General features: G+C 39.4%; 1 pseudogene; it reads right to left on the bottom strand.

Moving 5' to 3' along the window:
• Positions 1-209: 209 nt before the first annotated feature.
• St13-ps8 (ST13, Hsp70 interacting protein, pseudogene 8) lies at positions 210-1,310 on the bottom strand (annotated as a pseudogene).
• Between the last annotated feature and the right edge of the window lie 11,109 nt (positions 1,311-12,419).

Here is a 12,419-nt window from a genome sequence, read left to right as displayed (position 1 = left end):
AATATATGTTTAAGGTTGAAAAATGTTTTAAGTTTGTAATTCCTAGTAGGAAAATATTATGTAAATGAACACTCTAATGACAAACCAGTGTAAAATGCAGAAGGTAGGGATTATCTTTAAAGTGCCCCAGCTCTCTCTCTGGGTGAGATCAGAGGTACACTGGCTTGTATTATTGCAACATCTAGTAAGTGAGCTAAGCTGTTCTTCATTCAGCAAGGGCTTTGACATTTTGATTGACCTGAAAACTTGGCTGACAATTTACTGATGAGATTCATAACTTTTGGGTTGCTCTGATATTTTGACATATTTGGTGGGTTCTGGGCTACATCCTGAAAATTCACCATGTTTTCTGGATCCTTCCTGGCTGTAAGAACCTCTGGATCATTGAGAATTTCATTGAGTCCAGGCATTCCTGCCATTCCTGGCATGGCCATTCCCATGGTAGGCATTCCTCCAGGAAAATTACCAGGCATTACCCAAGGAAAATCAACTGGAAAAGAGCCATACTGAAGTTCAAATTGTCTTCTGGCTTCTTCTTCTTCCCTTTGGGTTCTTTCATGCTCTTCTCGAGCCTTCTTCACATTTTCTATTCATTCTTTTATCTCTTGCTCTTCATGTTTTCGCTCATACTTTCTCTGATGTTCAGCAATTCTTTGAGCCCCTGATTGGACTTCTTTCAGCATTGCACTGGCATCCTTGTCATAATACATTTTTACAGGCAAGGGCAAGATAGTGAGCTCCTTCACCCAGTGACCCAGGAGTCAGTGTGCTTTCCCTCGCCATTTGTATGGCTGAGCTGAATCAGAGTTTATTACAATAGCTCTGTCATAGTCTCAGATGGCAGCTTTTGGCTTCTGTCATTTGATGAAGACAAATTGCATACAGAGTGGCCAATCGAGTGTTTAGCTCGATGCCGTCTGTGAACAAGTCAATGGCTTTCTGGAGCTCACCATCATTAAGAGCATCGATGACAGCACCGTCTTTTCATTTGCTTCGTTTATCATCCCCTCAGTTATTTGTGCATTTTCATCTCCCATTTCCTGAGGGTCATCAGTGTCTAGTTCAATTACAACTTCATTGTCAATTTCTAGATTGTTCTCCTCACTGATGGCTACTCTGTCTTTGTTTTCCTCTGTTCTGTTGTCTCTTTTTTCTTCCAACTGAGCTTTATGAGTAGCAGGTGGTACTTTACCCCACTTGCTCTCTACTCACTCCCTCAGGAAGCACATTTCCTTGGTGTGTAGAATGCTCAGGTCCCACTTGCACATCTTCATGAAGGCCTGAAGCTTGCTTACTTTGCAGGGATCCATAGTGAGGAGGCTAGAAGCTTCAGGTAGTGGGCGACTCTGGAGTCCCAGTGCCAGGCCCTGGAGTGGCTCAATGTAGAAGGGGGTGTCTACCCCTGTATTACTTTAAGGAGTTATTTAAAACCTTTTAAAAGTCCTCAGTCATCATCATGAGATATGATTTTTATATCAGAATATTGCTTTTCCAGTTTGTTGTGGTATCCAGGACTTCTTGTAGTGGGAGAACTGGGTTCTGGTGATTCCAAGTAGCCTTTGTTTCTGTTGTATATGGTCTTGTGCTTGCCTCTTGCCATCTGTTTATCTCTGGTGTTAGCTGTTCTTGCTGTCTCTTTGGCCTCTCCCTCCTGTAAGCCTCTCAGCCTGTGATCTTCAGTGTGTCAGGAGTCCTGGGAGACCAGTTCTCTTTGGTTGGAATTTGGTTGTGGAGAGCTGTGTCACAGGGTTAGCTCTGAGGCACTGATGGAAACCTGAAAGATTATGTCCCCAGGTGCTCCGCAGTTCCTCTTCCCAGTAGTCTCCTGACAGGTCCCTCTTTGGCCAGTTTTTGGAACAAAAGTGTTGGTCTCACCTGTGAACATAGGAATGACAGCACTACTGGGAAACCAATTACCAATCTTATTTCTATGTACATAATCCAGTGTCAGGATAGTAACTGCAGCTTCAAATCTAGGCCTTGATAGTTTTCCCTTGAAAATGGTGTGTGGTTTAGAACCTCAATGATAGTCCTACCATTATTTAAATTCTCTATTCTTAGGCCTCTGAGACAATAGTGAGTAATTGTTACGCCAAGAGTTAACATTTCAAAGGTGTCCTCAAATACACATTTATTGGGCTTCAGAGACTAATTAATTATAGAGTAAAATCATGTCCCAGCTTCATATTCACATATCATTTCATTTTGGTGAGTGCCTTTTCTTTCAAATAAATCTTTAGTTATCTTCCTCTAGGGAACAATAAGTGAATCTCTTGATTCATTTTTCCTCTGGTGGTAACATTCTGTCCTTCAGAAGGAAAGCATGGATGGCAATGATAGCAAAGCAAATAGATGATGGAGAAAATATTCTGAATTCCCAGTCAGGAGATCTCAAGTTCAGATATCCTGGCCAATTTATTTACTCAGAAAGAGTCACAGTTCCTTCTTTTCTAAAGCAAAACTAATTGTAATATACATACTGTTGACACTGTGAGGGATAACAGAGCCAATAACTGTGATCCTATCTTGGCAATACTGTACATTGAGTTTCTGCTAAGGAAGTTCATTGTTGCTACAGAAAAAAGTTAGGAGTTAGTACAGTTTAAAAGTGAAGCATATGGGTTGGGGATTTAGCTCACTGGTAGAGCGCTTGCCTAGCAAATGCAAGGCCCTGGGTTCGGTCCCCAGCTCCGGAAAAAGAAAAGAAAAAGAAAAAAAAAAGTGAAGCTTCAAGTCTTCAATAGCTTGCTTTGTCATACTAAAATAGTAGTAACAGACCAGGGGTTCTCTCTCTCTCTCTCTCTCTCTCTCTGTGTGTGCGTGTGTGTGTGTGTGTTTGTGTGTGTGTGTGTGTGTGTGTGTGTGCATGTACATGCATAGTTTAGAGGTCTATACCAGGCATTTCTGTCTTTAATACTCCACCTTATTCCTAGATGCAGGGTCTCTTATAGAGCCTAGAACTCACCAGATGAGGAACAGTAGCTGATTGGGGCTGGAGAGGTGGATCACTGGTTAAGCATGCTTGTTCTAAACTATTCTAATCTTGTAGAAGACCAGGGTTCAGTTTCTAACCTCCCACACTGGTCAGCTCACAACTTCCTGGAACTCTAGCTCCAGTGACCTTTTTGCAGCCTTCCCTACACACACACACACACACACACACACACACACACACACACACACACACCACTTAAAAATTAACACACAAAAAAAATTCTAGCTGATCAGCAAACCCCAGGGATCTTCCTCACTCTTTATTTGCAGACTTAGAATTTTACACCTCTACTGGTGCTTGAACTTATATCCTCATGCTTGCATGGCAAATACTTTGCTGAATGAGACATCTCTCCTGCCAGATAAGTTGATTTTTAAAATCATATTTTTTTCTGTTAGCTAAAAGTCATAACTGATTAATAGCTTTTTCTATACTGCTAGAAAACTCTATGTTCACATTTATACTTCTGAGTATTCAAAATCACACTGTGGTTTCTCCAGCCTCTTGAAGTAGCACAGGTACAATTGTAGGTCATTATGTTAAGAAGATAAACCATACACAAGAATGAAAAATAGCACATAATCTCATGCATATGTGGAAACCTTTACATTATTGATATCAATAAAAATGGATACTAAGAACAAAATATCGTACCAGCATTTAGGGGCAGAATGAGGGGTGCAGAGTAGGAAATGGTTTATTGCCAGGTGCTAAGGTACAATTAGATGGGAGAAAGTCTGAATCCCATATATCATCATGAAAGGTCTCAAAAAGGAAAAGAAGTTGTTCAAAGTCAATGTGCTGGTTCAAGTTCATATTTGTAGACTGAATTGGTTTAATCATGCGAAGATTGCCTCCTGGAGTACAAGTTATCTTACATCAAGTTAGAACCTGGAATCCTCATACAGAAAAAACATTCTTTAAAAATTCATCATTCTAGTGTATGTTGCTGTAAAGATTTTCTTTCATGAACCCAGATGAATGGATACAGAAAATGTGGTACATCTCCATAATGGAATATTACTCAGCTATCAAAAACAATGACTCTATGAAATTCATACGAAAATGGATGGAACTGGAAAATATCATCCTGATATAACCCAATCACAGAAAAACACACATGGTATGGACTCATTGACAAGTGGCTATTAGCCCAAATGCTTGAATTACCCTAGATGCAGAGAACACATGAAGCACAATAAGGATGACCAAAATTCGGATGCTTCACACCTTCTTTAAAAGGGGAACCAGAATCCCCCTGGAAGGGAATAGGGAGGCAACCTTTAGAACAGAGGCAGAAGGAACACCCATTCAGCGCTGCCCCACCTGTTGCCCATACATATACAGCCACCAAATTAGATAAGATGGATGAAGCAAAAGTGCAGGAACTGTCGGGGAACCAGATATAGATCTCTCCTGAGAGACAGAGCCAGAATACAACTAATACATTGGTGAATGCCATCATTAAACCACTGAACTGAGAACGAGACCCCTGTTGAAGGAATCTTAGAAAGGACTGAAAGAGCGTGAAGGGGCTTCAGACCCCATATGAACAACAATGGCAACCAACCAGAGGTTCTAGGGACTAAGCCACTACCCAAAGACTATACATGGAGTGACCCTGGGCTTCAACCTCATAGGTAGCAATGACTAGCCTAGTAAGAGCAGCAGTGGAAGGGGAACCCCTTGGTCCTGCCAAGACTGAAGCCCCAGTAAATATGATTGTTGGGGGAAGGGCGGTAATGGGGGGAGGATGGGGAGGGGAACACCCATAGAGAAGGGGAAGGGGAGGGGTGAGGGGGATGTTGGCCTGGAAACCAGGAAGGGGAATAACAATCGAAATGTAAATAAGAAATACTCAAGTTAATAAAGATGGAAAAAAAAGATTTTCTTTCATATTTGCCAATGCATTTCTCTCTGTTTGTAGTTAAAAATAGTCTGCTCCCTATTGATACTGAGACCATCAATTTCACAGAAAAATTCAATGCAATGATATTCTGAAACATATTCTCACAGGAGATTAAGAAATTTTGCATATAATTTATAGACCTCAAATTTTAGTTTAAATAAACTAAATACAGAGCTATTTTAGGTCTGAGCCTCGACTTTTATCTTAGTCTCTGAATTCAACTGCATTCATTAGTTTTAGTTACTAGGGCTTTAGAATTTAGAATAAGAACAAAACTGAGCCCTATTTCTTAGTTCTTGGGTGCTAATTAAACCTTTTAGATTTATTTTAGGAAATTGAGATTTTATGGGTCAGGGTTACTCTGAGTTTGTAAGACCATAGCCTTAATGTTGCATGGAGGATTTTTCCTTAGAAATATATTTTATGTGATTCTGAAGAGACGAATAAATCTCCTGTGTGTGCATTCAAGAACCTAAGTTGTTCCATTTCATATCTTTCCCACATGATATAATACACTAACACCTCTTCTTAGACCTCAGTCTATTTAGGCATGTAAGTAGCTTTAAGACAATCCAAAGTTAGAGAAACAAGAAAATAACTAGGTGATGAAGAAGTTGGTTTTGAGTATGCTTCTTGTCTCTTGGTTTTATTTTCAGAGAGGAATAATTTCTAAAATACTAGCCTGGTCAAGAACAGTATATGTTACCATCATCAACTATAAAGAAATAGTGAAATCTGTGCTTCAATTCTCATCAGCATGTTCAAAGTAATTACATTTTAGCCTCAACCAACCAATTTTCCAAAAAATAGGATCCATTGTATGCATAACTATCACATTCAATTATTACAGAGACAAAGCTAAATTGATATTCCTTGTTCCCTCTAATGTTGGTAGATAACAGGGAACCAAGAGTAACTAACTACTCCTAGACTTCCATCTTGTAAGTAATAGCTCTGCTTCAAGTTCATGTCACATTTTTCTCTGCATACTACTGTTATTCTTCATTGTATCAGTCTCGTTACTGATGTAACTTGGCACTTACACAAACATGATAGCCTCTAAAACAAGAAGATACCTTTGTGTGTGTGTATACAGTTACATTTTATTAAGCTGATTCTTTATTATGATAATTACTATATTGTTTTAATACTATTTATAGGCCCAAATACTATGCTCTACTCTCAACCTTCTTGGAGGTAGAAGATGGTGTCTGCAAACACAAGGCCCTGGAAGCTAGTACTCAGGAAGTGAACTAAAGGCTAAGAGCTGATATTTTTCTTACTGGTAATCTGAGAAATGATAGCCATTTCATGTTTGAAATACAATATAGAATTACACAGAGATAAAATAACATTTTCTTAATTCTACCATCAGAATATTTGAGAGTTTTTAGTATGGTATTTTCAAAATAGATACACTTAAATTCCTGCTATGAAAATTACATTGTTAAACATGAAAATAGATGGTGGGACTGGGTAAGGTACCAGAGCTCTGCAGTGTCTTCCACTTCTTTGAAAGACATGGAGGAATACACACATACACAATATATTCATACATAACAAACACACACACACACACACACACACACACTCCTTCTAACAAGAGCAACAACAAAATCCATATTGATGACACTAACTGGAGCCCCAACTGTCCCGTTCATTGCTTTCTCTGAAGTTTTGTTCTGTTTCATCATACCACAGTGACAGAAAATGAAGGAAAATACTGCCCACCATGAACTAGCTACTTTATTCTCTCAGCTTCAATGGATTTAACTATAAAATAGAAATAATATTTAGCTTAAACAATGCGAGACAAAGCACCAAGCAGTCTTGATCCTATGCTTTTCTTTCAATTCAAAGATTATTAAATTTGAGAGATAACGAGTATATTTGATGCAAGAACTTCAACCTCTGAATTTTTATGTGACAGTTTCAGAACCATAAAGTACTTGTGATGATTCATTTAATTCATTATGTTTCAGTCCTTCTCTATTTCTTTCTTTCTCTTTTTTATTGCATATTTTTTTATTTACATTTCAAATGTTATTCCCTTTCCCGGTTTCCTGTCCATCAAACCCGTAACCCCTCCCCCTCTCCTTCCACATAGTTGTTCCCCTCTCCATCGCCCCCAATTCCCCCCACAACAATCCCCTACACTGGGGGTCCAACCTTGGCAGGACCAGAGGCTTCCCCTTCCACTGGTGCCCCAACAAGGCTATTCACTGCTACCTGTGCAGTTGGAGCCCAGGGACTGTCCATGTATAGTCTTTGGGTAGTGGTTTAGTCCCTGGAAACCCTGGTTGGTTTGCTTTGTTATTCTTTTTTTTTTTTTTTTTTTTTTTTTTTATTAACTTGAGTATTTCTTATATACATTTCGAGTGTTATTCCCTTTCCCGGTTTCCGGGCAAACATCCCCCTCCCCCCTCCCCTTCCTTATGGGTGTTCCCCTCCCAACCCTCCCCCCATTGCCGCCCTCCCCCCATAGACTAGTTCACTGGGGGTTCAGTCTTAGCAGGACCCAGAGCTTCCCCTTCCACTGGTGCTCTTACTAGGATATTCATTGCTACCTATGGGGTCAGAGTCCAGGGTCAGTCCATGTATAGTCTTTAGGTAGTGGCTTAGTCCCTGGAAGCTCTGGTTGCTTGGCATTGTTGTACTTTTGGGGTCTCGAGTCCCTTCAAGCTCTTCCAGTTCTTTCTCTGATTCCTTCAATAGGGGACCTATTCTCAGTTCAGTGGTTTGCTGCTGGCATTCGCCTCTATATTTGCTGTATTCTGGCTGTGTCTCTCAGGAGCGATCTACATCCGGCTCCTGTCGGTCTGCACTTCTTTGCTTCATCCATCTTGTCTAATTGGGTGGCTGTATATGTATGGGCCACATGTGGGGCAGGCTCTGAATGGGTGTTCCTTCAGTCTCTGTTTTAATCTTTGCCTCTCACTTCCCTGCCAAGGGTATTCTTTTTCCTCATTTAAAGAAGGAGTGAAGCATTCACATTTTGATCATCCGTCTTGAGTTTCGTTTGTTCTAGGGATCTAGGGTAATTCAAGCATTTGGGCTAATAGCCACTTATCAATGAGTGCATACCATGTATGTCTTTCTGTGATTGGGTTAGCTCACTCAGGATGATATTTTCCAGTTCCAACCATTTGCCTACGAATTTCATAAACTCGTTGTTTTTGATAGCTGAGTAATATTCCATTGTGTAGATGTACCACATTTTCTGTATCCATTCCTCTGTTGAAGGGCATCTGGGTTCTTTCCAGCTTCTGGCTATTATAAATAAGGCTGCGATGAACATAGTGGAGCACGTGTCTCTTTTATATGTTGAGGCATCTTTTGGGTATATGCCCAAGAGAGGTATAGCTGGATCCTCAGGCAGTTCAATGTCCAATTTTCTGAGGAACCTCCAGACTGATTTCCAGAATGGTTTTACCAGTCTGCAATCCCACCAACAATGGAGGAGTGTTCCTCTTTCTCCACATCCTCGCCAGCATCTGCTGTCACCTGAGTTTTTGATCTTAGCCAATCGCACTGGTGTGAGGTGAAATCTCAGGGTTGTTTTGATTTGCATTTCCCTTATGACTAAAGATGTTGAACATTTCTTTAGGTGTTTCTCCGCCATTCGGCATTCCTCAGCTGTGAATTCTTTGTTTAGCTCTGAACCCCATTTTTTAATAGGGTTATTTGTTTCCCTGCGGTCTAACTTCTTGAGTTCTTTGTATATTTTGGATATAAGGCCTCTATCTGTTGTAGGATTGGTAAAGATCTTTTCCCAATCTGTTGGTTGCCGTTTTGTCCTAACCACAGTGTCCTTTGCCTTACAGAAGCTTTGCAGTTTTATGAGATCCCATTTGTCGATTCTTGATCTTAGAGCATAAGCCATTGGTGTTTTGTTCAGGAAATTTTTTCCAGTGCCCATGAGTTCCAGATGCTTCCCTAGTTTTTCTTCTATTAGTTTGAGTGTGTCTGGTTTGATGTGGAGGTCCTTGATCCACTTGGACTTAAGCTTTGTACAGGGTGATAAGCATGGATCGATCTGCATTCTTCTACATGTTGCCCTCCAGTTGAACCAGCACCATTTGCTGAAAATGCTATCTTTTTTCCATTTGATGGTTTTGGCTCCTTTGTCAAAAATCAAGTGACCATAGGTGTGTGGGTTCATTTCTGGGTCTTCAATTCTATTCCATTGGTCTATCTGTCTGTCTCTGTACCAATACCATGCAGTTTTTATCACTATTGCTCTGTAATACTGCTTGAGTTCAGGGATAGTGATTCCCCCTGAAGTCCTTTTATTGTTGAGGATAGCTTTAGCTATCCTGGGTTTTTTGTTATTCCAGATGAATTTGCAAATTGTTCTGTCTAACTCTTTGAAGAATTGGATTGGTATTTTGATGGGGATTGCATTGAATCTGTAGATTGCTTTTGGTAAAATGGCCATTTTTACTATATTAATCCTGCCAATCCATGAGCATGGGAGATCTTTCCATCTTCTGAGGTCTTCTTCAATTTCTTTCTTCAGTGTCTTGAAGTTCTTATTGTACAGATCTTTTACTTGCTTGGTTAAAGTCACACCGAGGTACTTTATATTATTTGGGTCTATTATGAAGGGTGTTGTTTCCCTAATTTCTTTCTCGGCTTGTTTCTCTTTTGTATAGAGGAAGGCAACTGATTCATTTGAGTTAATTTTATACCCAGCCACTTTGCTGAAGTTGTTTATCAGCTTTAGTAGTTCTCTGGTGGAACTTTTGGGATCACTTAAATATACTATCATGTCATCTGCAAATAGTGATATTTTGACCTCTTCTTTTCCGATCTGTATCCCTTTGATCTCCTTTTGTTGTCTGATTGCTCTGGCTAGAACTTCAAGAACTATATTGAATAAGTAGGGAGAGAGTGGGCAGCCTTGTCTAGTCCCTGATTTTAGTGGGATTGCTTCAAGTTTCTCTCCATTTAGTTTAATGTTAGCAACTGGTTTGCTGTATATGGCTTTTACTATGTTTAGGTATGGGCCTTGAATTCCTATTCTTTCTAGGACTTTTATAATGAAGGGGTGTTGAATTTTGTCAAATGCTTTCTCAGCATCTAATGAAATGATCATGTGGTTCTGTTCTTTCAGTTTGTTTATATAATGGATCACGTTGATGGTTTTCCGTATATTAAACCATCCCTGCATGCCTGGGATGAAGCCTACTTGATCATGATGGATGATTGTTTTGATGTGCTCTTGAATTCGGTTTGCCAGAATTTTATTGAGTATTTTTGCGTCGATATTCATAAGGGAAATTGGTCTGAAGTTCTCTTTCTTTGTTGTGTCTTTGTGTGGTTTAGGTATAAGAGTAATTGTGGCTTCGTAGAAGGAATTCGGTAGGGCTCCATCTGTTTCAATTTTGTGGAATAGTTTGGATAATATTGGTATGAGGTCTTCTATGAAGGTTTGATAGAATTCTGCACTAAACCCGTCTGGACCTGGGCTCTTTTTGGTTGGGAGACCTTTAATGACTGCTTCTATTTCCTTAGGAGTTATGGGGTTGTTTAACTGGTTTATCTGTTCCTGATTTAACTTCGATACCTGGTATCTGTCTAGGAAATTGTCCATTTCCTGAAGATTTTCAAATTTTGTTGAATATAGGTTTTTATAGTAAGATCTGATGATTTTTTGAATTTCCTCCGAATCTGTAGTTATGTCTCCCTTTTCATTTCTGATTTTGTTAATTTGGACACACTCTCTGTGTCCTCTCGTTAGTCTGGCTAAGGGTTTATCTATCTTGTTGATTTTCTCAAAGAACCAACTTTTGGTTCTGTTGATTCTTTCTATGGTCCTTTTTGTTTCTACTTGGTTGATTTCAGCTCTGAGTTTGATTATTTCCTGCCTTCTACTCCTCCTGGGTGTATTTGCTTCTTTTTGTTCTAGAGCTTTTAGGTGTGCTGTCAAGCTGCTGACATATGCTCTTTCCTGTTTCTTTCTGCAGGCACTCAGCGCTATGAGTTTTCCTCTTAGCACAGCTTTCATTGTGTCCCATAAATTTGAGTATGTTGTATCTTCATTTTCATTAAATTCTAAAAAGTTTTTAATTTCTTTCTTTATTTCTTCCTTGACCAGGTTATCATTGAGTAGAGCATTGTTCAATTTCCACGTATATGTGGGCATTCTTCCCTTATTATTATTGAAGACCAGTTTTAGGCCGTGGTGGTCCGATAGCACGCATGGGATTATTTCTATCTTTCTGTACCTGTTGAGGCCCGTTTTTTGACCAATTATATGGTCAATTTTGGAGAAAGTACCATGAGGAGCTGAGAAGAAGGTATATCCTTTTGCTTTAGGATAGAATGTTCTATAAATATCCGTTAAGTCCATTTGGCTCATGACTTCTCTTAGTCTGTCTACATCACTGTTTAATTTCTGTTTCCATGATCTGTCCATTGATGAGAGTGGGGTGTTGAAATCTCCCACTATTATTGTGTGAGGTGCAATGTGTGTTTTGAGCTTTAGTAAGGTTTCTTTTACGTATGTAGGTGCCCTTGTATTTGGGGCATAGATATTTAGGATTGAGAGTTCATCTTGGTTGATTTTTCCTTTGATGAATATGAAGTGTCCTTCCTTATCTTTTTTGATGACTTTTAGTTGGAAATTGATTTTATTTGATATTAGAATGGCTACTCCAGCTTGCTTCTTCTGACCATTTGCTTGGAAAGTTGTTTTCCAGCCTTTCACTCTGAGGTAGTGTTTGTCTTTGTCTCTGAGGTGTGTTTCCTGTAGGCAGCAGAATGCAGGGTCCTCGTTGCGTATCCAGTTTGTTAATCTATGTCTTTTTATTGGGGAGTTGAGGCCATTGATATTGAGAGATATTAAGGAATAGTGATTATTGCTTCCCGTTATATTCATATTTGGATGTGAGGTTATGTTTGTGTGCTTTCATTCTCTTTGTTTTGTTGCCAAGACGATTAGTTTCTTGCTTCTTCTAGGGTATAGCTTGCCTCCTTATGTTGGGCTTTACCATTTATTATCCTTTGTAGTGCTGGATTTGTAGAAAGATATTGTGTAAATTTGGTTTTGTCATGGAATATCTTGGTTTCTCCATCAATGTTAATTGAGAGTTTTGCTGGATACAGTAACCTGGGCTGGCATTTGTGTTCTCTTAGTGTCTGTATGACATCAGTCCAGGATCTTCTGGCCTTCATAGTTTCTGGCGAGAAGTCTGGTGTGATTCTGATAGGTCTCCCTTTATATGTTACTTGACCTTTTTCCCTTACTGCTTTTAATATTCTTTCTTTATTTTGTGCGTTTGGTGTTTTGACAATTATGTGACGGGAGGTGTTTCTTTTCTGGTCCAATCTATTTGGAGTTCTGTAGGCTTCTTGTATGTCTATGGGTATCTCTTTTTTTAGGTTAGGGAAGTTTTCTTCTATGATTTTGTTGAAGATATTTACTGGTCCTTTGAGCTGGGAGTCTTCACTCTCTTCTATACCTATTATCCTTAGGTTTGATCTTCTCATTGAGTCCTGGATTTCCTGTAT

The sequence above is a fragment of the Rattus norvegicus genome, chromosome 8 (assembly GCF_021556685.1).
Source record: "Rattus norvegicus strain SHRSP/BbbUtx chromosome 8, alternate assembly SHRSP_T2T, whole genome shotgun sequence".
In the NCBI taxonomy this organism is placed as follows: Eukaryota; Metazoa; Chordata; class Mammalia; order Rodentia; family Muridae; genus Rattus; species Rattus norvegicus.
Note: the sequence above shows the minus strand (reverse complement) of the source record. Positions and strands in the feature narration are given on the sequence as shown.